This window comes from Temnothorax nylanderi, unplaced genomic scaffold (assembly GCF_030848795.1).
Source record: "Temnothorax nylanderi isolate EJ_2023f unplaced genomic scaffold, tnyl_v1.0 TNYL_tig0062_pilon, whole genome shotgun sequence".
Lineage (NCBI taxonomy): Eukaryota > Metazoa > Arthropoda > Insecta > Hymenoptera > Formicidae > Temnothorax > Temnothorax nylanderi.
This window is the reverse complement of record NW_027249124.1, coordinates 57,195-70,869: the sequence shown is the minus strand read 5'-3', so window position 1 is coordinate 70,869 and position 13,675 is coordinate 57,195. Positions and strand designations below refer to the sequence as shown.

Genomic DNA, 13,675 nt, shown 5'->3' with positions numbered 1-13,675 from the left:
TTATTTATAAAATTTTTATCAACAATAGAAGATTGATTTTTTGATCGAAAAAATGTCACTTTTCTTACGATTGCTGTAACTTCTTCAATTTTTCATATTTTTATTTGCAAATAGGTTCAATCCCCGCGTAATTTATTAAGCTTTAAAGAAAATTTTTGTTTTTTGCTTTCAGATAACTCAGCTCGTTGCTACATTGTACGCAGATAACCGTTGCGCTACCGACATTGTGCCACAAAATTGTACGTCAACACAATAAAAATTAATGAAATTGAAAAAAAAAATATTTTTTTTCTTCTTTAAGAATGCCTCTTTATATTGCAAAAAAATTAATCCAATATCACTTATAGTTTTCTTAAAAAAAATTCCCAAAAAATCATTATTTTTCGCCCGGCTACAGTAGAATCCCCCCTTAAAGAATTACCTAACTTTTTAATAACGATCCTCAACTAAAACCTTCACAACATTACTCAAAGTGATGACCTTAACAACATATTTTAAAATTATAGAAATTAGGGGTGGCTCCCTATAATAATAAATATTCACCGTTTTTAAAAATAGATTTGGAGTTAGATTAGTTTTTTATGCGGAGGAAGGGTTTTCCCCGCCTATACATGTGTACTTGCTTGAAATACATCAATGCATGTTTCGCTGAATGCCATTTGCCTAGGAAAATAGCATTCGACTAGGAAAATAGCAAAAATAAATGGGCGAAAGCTATTTGACCAGACAGCATTTACCTAGTCAAAAGTTATTTTTCTAAAATAACCATTGCCTACGACATATATATTAAAAATTCCTCAGGAGATTGTTGTTTGTCTGTGAGATACTCTGCAACACCTCTAACATTTTGAAGAGTTGGATCCAGAAATGCACTGTAAACATGATAGACGGAGAGCTCGGAGCCAAAAAAGTCTCTGAAATGACAAAAGCTAGTTTTTTGATAGTCGATTACAGTACTGGTGTACATGAATATGCTCTGGTCAGTCAAGCAATCTAAAAAATAAATTTAAATTCAATATATTATCAAAGATAATAGACTTTTATAAATATAAATTGTATACCTGTATCTTCCAACGGTGGTTGAATTACGACGTCATTAATGAATTTTCTCTCTCTTTCTATTTTCGCATAGAAGAAATAGCGACATTTAGTAATAGCATTTAAAAGTTTCGTTTCTTACCTGTCATCTGTTACCTCTCACCTGTCACTATACCACAAATTTTGTACGCGCGAATTTCAATTTGGTAATGAAGTTGATGAATTTCATTATTGCAAATAAAATTTTGTATATATAATACTATAATAATTTTTACGTAGGGGAGACCGGGGCTAAAAGGTCAGTTTTTTTTCGGTGCCGATTTTTAACAACAAAATAAATAATTTTAGTTAAATGTGTTATACCACTGTAAAGAGTGAACCTTTAGCTACAAAATTTATATAGGAAATTTTTGTCTACGTCGCTTTGTTTAACCGGTATAGAGCAAAAACGACAACGGTGGAAAAATTAAAATCTCAAAAATGCCGGGGTTTAAACGTCACACTGCATTTTCAATACATATACGTACATCTAATCCTGAAAAATGATAGAATACATTTTAATAATTGTTTTTTAAGAGAAAAATATAAAAATTTATTTAAAATTTTTATGCGAAACATTATTAAAAAATAGTTACGAGGGTTCCTCTTTCCGCAGAAGTCACTCGCCCGACTTGTTTCACTCCTCGACGTCCGATGACTCTATTCGGTGTCTGAACGGTTGTAATTCCCGTCTCATCCATATTCCATATGCAGTGAGCCTGGAAATGCCCGGAAATGCCTTGGAAAAGCATCTGGACTGCTTACTGACCGATTAGCCCCAAACACAAATTTCAGGTCTGATCGCCCACGAAATATCAGACATCAACGATAATGAAAAAACTACACTGGATTCGTGTTCAGCATGCATTACTCTTTATAATCACGTACCTCGAGATTTGGAGAGCAAATATTATTGCAGATATTACAAAATTTCCACGCGCAGAAAATGTAACTTTCACCTTCCGAAAACACGTTTGCCCTCGTAAAAATCATAATACGGCAGGTAACCTGCCGAAACTCCGTTGGTCACATGGGTACCATAAGCAGCGTTTACAATGTTAATAGCGAGTTCACACAATATACAGGTTCCGAGATATTTGATTTGACGCTTCAACCCCGTTGACCTTTTAGCCCCGGTCTCCCCTACTTAAATTGCTCAATATTTATTTTCTAATGATTGTAATTACATTTTTTTTTATTAAAAATCAGATTTTCATAGGAAATTAATACTATGAATATTATTATTAATAATTCAATTATATTTTAAACTAAAATTAGTAGGAATGACGTCAATCAATAACGAAGACAAGAGCGAGCCGCCGCCCGCCGCACCGATCGCGCGCGCACAATGTTCACACTTTTTTACGCTGACTGACGGGCGTTGTCCTATCGAATGGTTGACTGACTACTTTTTTTATGTTTGATATCGTATAAAGTACCTATAAGAATTTTTTTAGACTTTGTAAATGAGTTGCACATTATTATTTTTTCATACATGCTCCGGGCCTGACCGACCACCCCCGTCCTAACACACATCTGACTGACTAAGATAATTCTTCTTTATATGCAATGTGTAACCTGCAGAAAAACTTTCAGTCTTTGTCAATTCATTTTATGCACTCGTTAATCGCGACATGTTTGACAGCTCACCTATGACACCTGTCCTAATGATTGCTTGACTGACCAGAGCATATTCATGTACACCAGTACTGTAATCGACTATCAAAAAACTAGCTTTTGTCATTTCAGAGACTTTTTTGGCTCCGAGCTCTTGGACTATTACCGGTCCGCGCTCGCGACACGATTCTTGTAGCAACGCGTTAAATTGCGTAGTCAGTCGAAGCACGCGGAAGCGACAACACGCGAGATATATTCTCTTCTTTGTTCGGACTTGCGATATTCAGTAACCTCTCGTTGTAAAGTTTATTTGGCAGTATTATCAGAAACGTCTTATAATTCACACGAATAGTGACTTTTGCTGCTCATTAACGTTAATGTTCACGGTGCGCGGCATTTATCGAGCGATCTTGGGGCGCGCAAGCCGGCGAGGCCTCGGCGTTGCCTCATTACACCTGCGATAGAGCGAAGTGTAATTCTCGCGCCCGCTATAGAGGAAGAGAGGGTGCGCGGGTTTCCTCTCCGTACGAGATATCCAGGAGAAAGGACGTTCCATGCTTTGCCGACATCGTCCTTGACGATAAGACTACGATCGAACGCTAAGTACTCTGTACGTGTTATTTTCTATGCAATATCGGACAAGCTCTTGTATCTCTTTCGACATCATTCGGTTGAGTCGGTTTCGCGATAGGTGCGATCCTATTCGGTATGCATTCTATCGGGCCCGCGATGGCCATGACTGATGAGTAATATTGCGTTAGTGCAATTATTCCGTTTGATTGAATGATTTCGTATGTTCTGTCGTGACCGATACATCTCGCCGCCTCGACGGGATTCGAGATCTTTACAGTTGTTTACATTCTCGTCGGCAGTCTTGCCTTTGATTTGACTTACCCCCTCGTCGCGTCAATTGTTGTATTGTGAACTACCGTTACGCTTATCCGTATTCGATTCCCGATTACTATATAACATTATTCGAGCTAACAGCCTTGCACTGATTCATTTGCGTGATATTACTCGTACTTTATTCACATGTGTTATATTACTCGCAACATATCTTTGGTGGATTTATTGGCATTACATTACTTACATTATTTTTTTCACTGATATTTTTTGTTGGGATTTTGACATTTCTTTTATTTTGTGTTATTTCAGCGGCAGTTAAAAAATTGAGAGGAGACAAGCTAGACACAGGAAAAGCAGAAGATGGGATAAAGGAGTGGTTAAAAGAAAGATGTTTTAGAAAAAAATAAATTTTGTGAAATAAATTTTGTGAAATAAATAGCTTTTCTTTGAAATACTAGCTTTTCTTTTTCTTTCTAATGTTTCGTGAACGTTTATTCGCACGTTCTCTGAACGTTTCTTAGCACGTTCTCTGAACGTTAGGAACAAACGTTCCATGCAAACGTCAGACGAACGTTTTTGTGGTGGCACTTCCGAACTATTTCCGAACGGATCAGGTTCGAACGTTACCTAAACGTTTTACCGGCGTGCGTGTGCTGGTAGGGTAGGCTACAAAAGATTATGGATTAAATTATGTATAATGTACTTTTTTTTTAAATACGTATGTAACAGAATAAATCAACAAATAGTAGACTCCAGCAAGATTAAATATTTGTCGTAATATATTCTAGCCTATCCATTTTAAGGTAACGGATTAGTGAGATATAATTATCATGTGCAATTAATTTATTATTATAATTCAACACGTATGTATATTATAAATCTGCTATATTTCACATAATTGTTACAGATCCATTCTTTCAATAAAAAATAAAAAAAAAAGAATTTGCATTCACCGATCCATGCAGAACAGCGAAGTTATCAGCTACGACTGTAACACAAATTTATTTAATTAAACGTTCAAAAAGCAATCAATATTTTAAGAAATAATTATATTATAAGGATCGAATATTTTATATTCGATCTTTGAATAAATATTTAATAAAATAATCATATAATTTTCGAAAAGATACTATATACTTTTTAAGTAAAAGCTTTTTAAATTTTTTAATACAAAACTTTTCTAATTCTTGCTTAAATCTTAAAATAAACAAGTTAAGTACTAATTAAATAGACAATTGATATAAATTATAATGATATATGAATAATAAATTATTTACTGTACAGTTACTACGCTAAAGGTCGGCCCATCCTGGGGTGCGTTCCGATTTCCCACCTGCATGGGTGCTGAAAATCTATAGTGCACGTAACATATACTATAGGATTTTTAGCACTCGGGTGGGGAATCCGAACGCAGCCCAGCTGCAAGTTTGGCTCGGCGAGCTTGATTCACGAGCCGGATTCGAACGTTTTTTCACCACATACGAAAGGAAAATGTGTGAATTTGGCTCGTCTGACGTCGAGCCCGCGCGACTCGTGACATCCCACCCACGAACAAGTAGAAACCGAGCCGAGCCGGACTTGCGAGCCAAACTCGTACGTAGATAGACCCCCTTAGTCTGATTACCTGAACGGGATTTCTGAACGCGATACGACGTGACGTAATAAACCGCCGGGAGTTCGTTTATTGTTTATTCGATCGGTGGCGGCAACATATGTCAAGGTCAAGGTCATTGGCGGGGACTGTGTAAAGCGGGGAGCACACACTTCTGCACAACGCATAATGCGTGAGCATAAGAAAATTGATTGGTCCATATACATATGCATAAGGAAAGACCAATCAATTTTCTTATGCTTATATGCATTATGCGTTATGCAAAAGTCTGCGTTTCCCGCTTAAAGCGGGGAGCACACACTTCTGCACAACGCATAATGTGTAAGGATAAGAAAATTGATTGGTCTATTTATTTCCTTATGCACATGTGTATGGCCCAATCAATTTTCTTATGCTTACGCATTATGCGTTGTGCAGAAGTGTGTGCTCCCCGCTTAAAGGTAAATATTTGCCAAAAACACAGCAAATTTTACAATAAAATATCTAATATTTCTATAATATGTTATTAACCACAGTAATTTCTTTTATCGACTGTATAAAATCGAGAATCCATACCTATCTTTATACTTTCATTCGAAGGTTCTGAGACCAAAAAACCCAACCCGCAATAAAAAAAATGTATGACATGTACCTATATTCATACAGGCTGTAAATTTTTACAGACCTAGAAGTATAGTAAGCGTTTATACTATATAAATTTGAAATAATAATATGAGCTTGAATGAGGTTATAAGTATATGTAATATATTTATAAATAAATAATAATGTTTATAAATTATAGTTATAACAGTTAATAGTATAGTTAATAGTAAAATAAAAAAAATAACAATTCAATGAAAATATAAGTGTATGCTTAGAAAAAAATAACAAGTAATAAAATAATTGTTATAAAGAACGATGCTGAAATGGGATCAAAATTTGCCTATCAGGGAAATATATAAAATTAATCTATCTATCTATCTATCTATCTTTATATTTTTAGGCCTGTTGAATTCGAATATAAAGTTTAAAATTGTCTAAACTATAGGGAAATTTGTGAAAAGACTCGTTTTGCAGCAAATAATTTTTAATGAACAAATTGTGAATAAAAGAAGTCTTTTTTTATTAGTATTTTTGAGAGAGAGAAAGGGGGGGGGGAGCTGGGACCGCTCATTTTCATCGAAATTCTACATTTTTATAGTTCTATGCTTTACAGGCTCACGCTGCGTTTCCTATTTTTTTCATTGTTTGTTATAATATCTCGCATACGCATTTTTCTTCTCTAATGGTGCCTCTTTATGTTGACGCTTGATGCTCATTTTCAGCGAGCAAAAATCTTCAGAAATAATATTTTATATTTATATATATCTGTAAAATATTACTACTTGAAGATATTACTTAAAATTAATTAATATTACTGAAGATCAGTCATTGCGATAGTAATCCTGCTCAGTACGAGAGGAACCGCAGGTTCGGACATTTGGTTTACGCACTCGGTCGAGCGGTCGGTGGTGCGAAGCTACCATCCGTGGGATTATGCCGAACGCCTCTAAAGCCCGTATCAGACTACGGATTGGGATTGAGATTGGATTGAAATTTAATCAATCAGAACAGAGAAAACTGATCTCAAGTTTAGTAAACTTTGCTCTAATTGATTAAATTTCAATCCAATCTCAATCCCAATCCGTAGTCTGATCACGGCTTAAGGCCGTATCCTCTCTAGTCAAAGGTGGCAATGATATCTCTAGGAGTCTCGTGAGTCGAAAGGCTCAAAACAATGTGACACACTACTAGGCGGCCGGTCCTCGCTACGCGGGCCGGTCGTCGCACGAGCCCGGCCGTACGGCGCCTCTGTCCGTCGCGCGTCGTCGGGATCTCACCGCTTACGACGGCACGGCGTCTAACGGTCGAACATGAGTTTCGCGAGTTCGATGTCGAGACTCGGAATCGTCTGTAGACGACTTAGGTCTACACGATATAAAAGTTTCAAAAAATAATTGTCTTAAGAAAAATGGAGATTCTTACTGAAATGAATTAAAATTATGTCAAACATAATAAAAATTGGATAAATTAAAATTATGTCGGGACATCAAAATAATTCCGAATTTTTATTATGTCCCGACATAATTGTAAGTCATCCAACTTTTTTAATGTTCGACATAATTTTAATTCATTAGTAAGAATCGCCATTTTTTTAAGACAATTATTTTTTGAAACTTTCATATTGTGTAGAATATTATTTATGCTATTAAAAAGGCTATAAGAATATGCAATAAAAAATGGGGGGGTTTTATTTAAGAAAACTCTGATTATATTGACCTGGCCTTGAAAAGGTCATTCAAAGTCAAGTCCATATTTTCATCATCTGTCTCCCTTTTTGTACTACAACTTTTATCTGAAACATTTTTTCATATCTAAAGCCGGTTCCGAAATCCGAAGAAGGGTGCTGGGTCAGACTTTAGAGATACCCATATAAATAAAAAATATTACTTCTGAACATTTTCGCTCGCTGAAAATGAGCGTCAACGTGAAAAGCACCTTTACTGTGGGGATATATGTAACAGTAGTTAATATAACAGCTGTTACATTTATATATGACTAGCCGGTTACCCGGGCTTCGGCCCGGAGGACATATGTAATAAGACACGCAAATAGTCTCTCTCTCTCTCTCTCTCTCTCTCTCTCTCTCTCTCTCTCTCTCTCTCTCTCTCTCTCTCTCTCTCTCTCTCTCTCTCTCTCTCTCTCTCTCTCTCTCTCTCTCTCTCTCTCTCTCTCTCTCTCTCTCTCTCTCTCTCTCTCTCTCTCTCTCCTCTCTCTCTCTCTCTCTCCTCTCCTCCCCTCTCCTCCCTCCCTCTCTCCCCCCCTCTATCTCTCTCTCTCTCCCCCTCTCCCTCCCTCCCTCTCTCCCCCCTCTCTCTCTCTCTCCCCCTCTCCCTCCCTCCCTCTCTCCCCCCTCTCTCCCCCCTCTCTCTCTCCCTCTCTCCCTCTCTCCCTCCCGTAAAATTATATCCCTACTTCATATACAATTTTTTAAGATTCGGTCAATTAATTCCCGAAAAATTGAAAAAATTTCGGTACCGGCTTCCAAAAAGATCGGTAACGAAAAATTATACACTTTATAGCACTCCCCAGAAAATTCTACCCCTGTTTGATCTATAATTCTTTGAGATTTGGTCAATTATTTCCCAAAAAATTAGAAAAATTAAAAAAATCGGTTTCCAAAAAATCGGTAACGAAAAACTACACACTCTATAGCATCCCCAGAAAATTCTACCCCTATTTTATATGGTTTTAATACAAATTCGGTCCAATAGAGTTTTTAAATTAAAAACGCACAAACATACACCACCCGTAAGAATTAAAAAAATAAAAAAAATCAGTTTCCAGAAAATCGGTAACGAAAAACTACACACTCTATAGCACTTTCCGGAAAATTCTCTCGGGTGGTGTATGTTTGTGCGTTTTTAACTTAAAAACTCTATTGGACCGAATTTTTACCACAAGTACATAAAATAGGGGTAGAATTTTCCGGGGAGTGCTATAGAGTGTATAGTTTTTCGTTATCTATTTTCTGGAAACTGATTTTTTTAATTTCACCACCCGTAAGAATTAAAAAAATCGGTTTCCAGAAAATAGATAACGAAAAACTACACACTCTATAGCACTTTCCGGAAAATTCTACCCCTATTTTATATACTTGTGGTAAAAATTCGGTCCAATAGTTTTTAAGTTAATAACGTTCAAACACATACCACCCGTAAGGATTTTATATAATAGTATAGATTATATATAGACAAATTTTTCTCATTTCCTCAAACTTTACTTTTTATAAAAAATGCAATGCAAAGATAATCTTTTTAATTATTTTTAGGTTCTTTTTTTATTATAAAGTGTGAAAGACCCTCGAAATTCAAATATAGATTAGAATAGGCTATAAGGGTCACACGCGGATCAAGGTGCGTTTAAATATTATAGTGATTTATTAATCAAATTCCAACAATCCAAACGTTTCGGCTCCTGTCCGAGCCATCCTCAGTGGTATAATGTTAACAATAATAATATGTTCTCCTTCAACATGGTGAGATTACTGTTTCAATTTTACAGAAACCTAGTGAGACTACAAGGTCCAAATCTGTAAAGTAATTAAGGAGTTACATCCTTGTCTTAAATTAGAATTCTAGAATAACTCACCAGGTACACTGAAAAAAAAATTTGTTTATATTAAGTAAATATATTTATTTTAGTATTATTTCCTTGATTTAAAGAAATATTTTGTAACTTTATAAAGAATTTATTTTATACTTGCAAATATTTATTTAAATATTGGAAATATTTGTTTAACATTTTATTTTTTTGTTTTTAAGTACACAAATTTTTTATTTAAATATTATTTTCTTAAAAACAGCAATTTATTTTTTAACATGAAAAGCATTGCCTTTTTTAATATTAATAAAACAAGTTAAATAAATATTTTATTAAATTTACGAACTAAATTTCTTAATTTAAAAAAATTAGATACTTTGCTTTACTAAACATGCAATTATATTAAAATAAATAAATGAAAGCTTAATGGAAAGAATAAGTTATTTCAAATAAAATAATGACTTATCTGAATATATTAAATTATTTTTTCAAGTAAGTAAATTAATTACTTGGATATAAAATAAATATATTTTTAATGTAGACAAATAATTATAAAAATCTGTAATAATAAAAAATATAAAAATATATTTTCTTCAATGAAAGAAATAAAAATATTATGATTTAGTAATCTACGGCCGAGAGTCGGCTCAGTACTGGGCATGTATTGGGTCGACTTAGAAAATTTTCGCTCGAGCGGCGCCGGAGGTAACAACCGCGCGAAAGCAACACGCCGCGAGGGGACTTAGAAAGCTTTTTGCTCAAGCGGCGCCGGAGGTAACGACCGCGGCACAAAAGCAATACGTCGCGAGGGGACTTAGAAAGCTTTTTGCTCGAGCGGCGCCGGAGGTAACGACCGCGGCGCGGAAGCAACACGCCGCGAGAGACTTTTCGCTAGAGCCCACGCCGGAGGGTAACAACCGCGTTTGTGCCTCTCGGTTACAAGTACCCCGAATTATGGTGTCATTCGTCTCGCTTTACGTCAACGTGGCGTATCGTCGACCCCCGAGACCAGCTGCCGGATATCCCGTACGATAATCGAATTCGCGTCGTCGTCGCTCTCAGCGGTCAAGCCCCGATGGTCTCGATATTTCGCCTCCGGCGCCCGTAAGCGACCGTGCGTAAGACCGTGCGTCGCCGATCGCTCGGCCGGCTGGTTGGGTACTATAAGAGGTGCGGTGCGCTCGGCGAGCCGAGCGACACGAGCGATACGTACGGATGTGCAAACGCGTTTCGCTTGGTCTGTACGAATGTGTAAAACGTTTGTGGAATACGTACACGAAAGGGGCACGTACGACGAAGTCGATGCGGGGAGCATCGTTTCCCGTTCGCTCGCGCTCGTAGTCGATCGCCACCGTCGTGTAACTTATACGAACACAACACTGCCACGAGTCGGTGTCGAAAGACCGAATTGGACTTGGAGAAATTCTCGCTCGAGCGGCGCCGGAGGTAACGACCGCGGCACGAAAGCAACACGTCGCGAGTATGATATGGCAATCAGTGTTGTCCCCGTACTAGTACTCTGTGTCGATGATATTGTTTTTCAAATTTAATAAACATGGTTTTTATTTAAAAAAATATTTTTTTATTTTGAAAATATATTTTGTTACTTTGAAAAATGAGTTTCTTTATTTAAAAATATATTTTGTTACTGTAGATTTATAAATTAACTTTCTTATTATACAGAAAAAAATAATTTACTTAAAAAATGATATCGTTTTTCAAATTTAGTAATTATGGTTTCCATTTAAAAATGAATTTTTTTATTTTTAAAATATATTTCTTTTTTTGAAAAATGAGTTTTTTTATTTGAAAATATATTTTGTTATTGAAGGTTTATAAAATGTATTGCTTATTTAATTCAACTAACAATTTACTTAAAACAAAAAATGATTTTTTTTGTTCAAAATAGCAGTTTTTTGGTTTAAAAATATATTTTCTTATTACTACTGCAGAAATCAAACCTTTTGATTCATTAAAAAAAAGATTTACTTATTTTAAAAATTTGCATATTTATTTGAAAAACAAAATTTCTTTTATTTTGTAATGCGTTTTATAGTTTAAAATATTAGTTATTCAATTGAAGTATATACTTTTTGTTTAATAAATAACATTTACTTACTTTAAAGAAATAATTTTTCTACATTAATAAATGTTTTTTTTCTTTCTAAAAATACAAATGTTTCAAATTATGAAAATAATTTTCTTGCAAATAGTCAAAACAATGGTTTTCTTAATTCAAATTAAATTTTCTTGAATCTAGCAATTTTTTTTTTCAGTGTAGTCTGGAGAAACGAATACATCGCAGAGTCAAATAAAAAGATGTGAACATATGGCAAAAGCAATGATCAGTACAAAGAGATCTGTACGAGGAGATCCCGTCGACACGACGCACAACACAATAATGATTCGGTAACACAGGCAGGGACACGTCTTATGACAAACTTTGGCAGATATAAATTGAAAAACGTGTAGGTCAAACGTAGCAAATAATAAATAATATGAAGTGAACGATGATAAATACAAAAATTTTTCGCTGGTCGGGAATGTCTTAGTCAAACATTGGTAAAAATAAATTTAAACGTAGGGGAGACCGGGGCTAAAAAGTCTACGGGGTAAATACGTCTAATCAAATATCTCGAAACCTGTATATTGTGCGAACTCGCTATTAACATTGTAAACGCTGCTTATGGTACCCATGTGACCAACGGAGTTTCGGCAGGTTACCTGCCGTGTTATGATTTTTACGAGGGCAAACGTGTTTTCGGAAGGTAAAAGTGAAATTTTCTGCGCGTGGAAATTTTGTAATATCTGCAATAATATTTGCTCTCCAAATCTCGAGGTACGTGATTATAAAGAGTAATGCATGCTGAACACGAATCCAGTGTAGTTTTTTCATTATCGTTGATGTCTAATATTTCATGGGCGATCAAACCTGAAACTTGTGTTTGGGGCTAATCAGTCTACAAGCACCCGGGGCTAATCGGGCTAATCTCATTGTGGCGCGTCGGGCGCACGACTTCAGCTCACGGCGATTTTAGGTTAGGTTTCCCTCGAGCGTGATTCTGTCTTCCCTTGCACGTGCGTCAGTTTGTGTAAGAGGGAAATGGTACGCACGTATCGTCGCAAAACGGGTGTTTTGGCCGACCGAAAAGATGGCGGACCGTTGTTTTCGAGATCGCTCGCGCTCACGGTACGTCGGCGAGGTACGGCGAGGCACGGCACGGCTCTGAGATCCCGCGATTTCCGTGCGAGAGTTGACATGCCGCGCGCGCGGTAGATCGTCCCGACTCCCGACCGCGGTAAATTGTCGTTGTTGGTCGTTGTGTCAGTGACAGTCGCGCGTGCGACCGCATCGTCCAGCGTTCGCCGCATCGTCTCGGCGTCATTGTCGCCGCCGTTGTAGTGGTGGTGGTGTCGGTGGTGGTCATCGTCGTCGTCGTCGTCGTCGTCGTCGTCGTCGTCGTCGTCGTCGTCGTGGTCGTGGCCGTCGTCGTCGTGGTGGTCGTGGCCGTCGTCGGCGCGTCGAGGAATCGGCGCGAGGACGCCGTCGAGTCGGTAAAATGGTCGCGCTCCACCGCGAGCTTTTCTAACCCCCCTGTCGCTATTTATCGCTCCCCCGCGAAAAACGCGGCTTGGTTAGGTTGCTCGAGGGTCCGCGCTGATCCTATGGCACCGGAACGCCGTCACGCGTGTTCCCCGTGGTTGCCCGCGTTGACAATGTGACGTGCCGTTGGGGAGTTTACGATTTGGTTAACCTCTGTATTCACGTGCCTAAATTGTTTTATGGAATAGGTAAAACAATTATTTTTTAATAATGTTTCGCATAAAAATTTCAAATAAATTTTTATATTTTTCTCTTAAAAAACAATTATTAAAATGTATCCTATCATTTTTCAGAATTAGATGTACGTATATGTATTGAAAATGCAGTGTGACCGATTAGCCCCGGGGGGGGGGGACCGATTAACCCCGGCATTTTTGAGATTTCAATTTTTCCACCGTTGTCGTTTTTGCTCTATACCGGTTAAACAAAGCGACATAGATAAAAATTTCCTTAATAAATTTTGTAGCTAAAGGTTCACTCTTTACAGTGGTATACCACATTTAACTAAAATTATTTATTTTGTTGATAAAAATCGGCACCGAAAAAAACCAGACTGTTTAGCCCCGGTCTCCCCTATAGATTACAACTTAAAAAAATACGAAAATTCCACACATAAAACAACGGTAAAAAAACATATGATCTTGCGGACGAACAAAGGTGTCATGGACGTGGTTTTTACAATTTCTCTAAGGTAGAAACGTATGCGTGGTGCAAAAACTCTGTATCAGACTGAAAGTTCAAACTGTTCTTTTGTAATTTAATATGTAACATTTCCGATACAAGTCGCTTCGATAAAA

At 36.8% G+C, this 13,675-nt stretch overlaps 1 long non-coding RNA gene across 1 annotated transcript; it reads left to right on the top strand.

Moving 5' to 3' along the window:
- The first annotated feature begins 2,912 nt into the window (after positions 1-2,912).
- LOC139773501 (uncharacterized) lies at positions 2,913-3,992 on the top strand. The gene is made up of 2 exons (XR_011718362.1): positions 2,913-3,304; positions 3,850-3,992. It is a non-coding gene; the product is annotated as an uncharacterized lncRNA (long non-coding RNA).
- Positions 3,993-13,675: the final 9,683 nt, after the last annotated feature.